At 36.2% G+C, this 985-nt stretch overlaps 1 non-coding gene across 1 annotated transcript; it reads right to left on the bottom strand.

The window, feature by feature from the left end:
• Positions 1–478: 478 nt before the first annotated feature.
• On the bottom strand, positions 479–552 carry TRNAI-AAU (transfer RNA isoleucine (anticodon AAU)). Its single transcript has one exon. It is a non-coding gene; the product is annotated as a tRNA-Ile (tRNA).
• Positions 553–985: the final 433 nt, after the last annotated feature.

The raw sequence follows: 985 nt of genomic DNA, 5'->3' as shown, positions 1-985 counted from the left end.
ATTGAACTTATAATAAACCTAAATCACTACCGACATAATCCGAGCCCAATTATTTTATAGTTTCAAAGTCACCATTTGGACACGTACAATGTTGCATCCATTGTGGACCCAGGGTTAGTGTTATCACCCAGGTGGAGGAAATCTTATGACTTGTAGAGATGAGTTGTTTGATTAGCTGAGGGGGGCAAATGATAAGATTTTCCTTGTAGAGATCTTAGACATAAAATATGCTTATAGTTCTGAAATGATTGATTGGATGGAATTGATTCTAAAGAAACATAAACCTGCTTAGAAAGCTTTGAAGCCGGGTTCCATCCCTACACCTTCTCTTACCACATTCAATGAATAGGATTTGTTAGGTTTATAAGTTAATAAAGAAGCAAAGTTGAGGGAATTTCATGGATGATGGGAGGGTGGGGAGGGCCCACCCTTCACTTATCTTCCATGCCCATCTGTTTCTTGAAAAAAGAAACATTTATGGCCCATGCAGGTCTCGAACCTGCGACCTTCGCGTTATTAGCACGACGCTCTAACCAACTGAGCTAATAGGCCTTTTTTAATACAATTTTAAAATAAATAAATTAATTGTAAACCTATATTAAGTGTTATTTTTTTCCTTTTTTATTTTATTTATATACCTTGAAGCACTTAAACAAATCTGTATGTTTCCACCGAGGAAACTATGGGAGTCATCTAAATGGGAATGGATGGCTTTGATGTTGTTGATGGGTCATGAGTGTACACATGTGATTGTTGACACCCTATGATACCTCAATAAACATTCCATCGACATCTCAACCAGGTATGAGGCACTTTTTGGATGCCACCAAAATTATCCTTATTCGGAAGTAAATTTTTTAAAGTTAATCTTATTTGCAAATGGGACATTAAGGCCGCTTTGGAGGCCTTAATTATGTCATTTCTAGAACCTATTATAACCATCATTTGCAAATAATCATATTTAAAAACATGTCTCTCACTCTCT

Source organism: Tasmannia lanceolata, unplaced genomic scaffold (assembly GCF_043159265.1).
Source record: "Tasmannia lanceolata isolate RefF3 unplaced genomic scaffold, GAP_Taslan_0.1 ptg000023l, whole genome shotgun sequence".
NCBI lineage: Eukaryota > Viridiplantae > Streptophyta > Magnoliopsida > Canellales > Winteraceae > Tasmannia > Tasmannia lanceolata.
The sequence above is the reverse complement of the archived record's forward strand: the minus strand, read 5'-3'. Positions and strand labels throughout refer to the sequence as shown.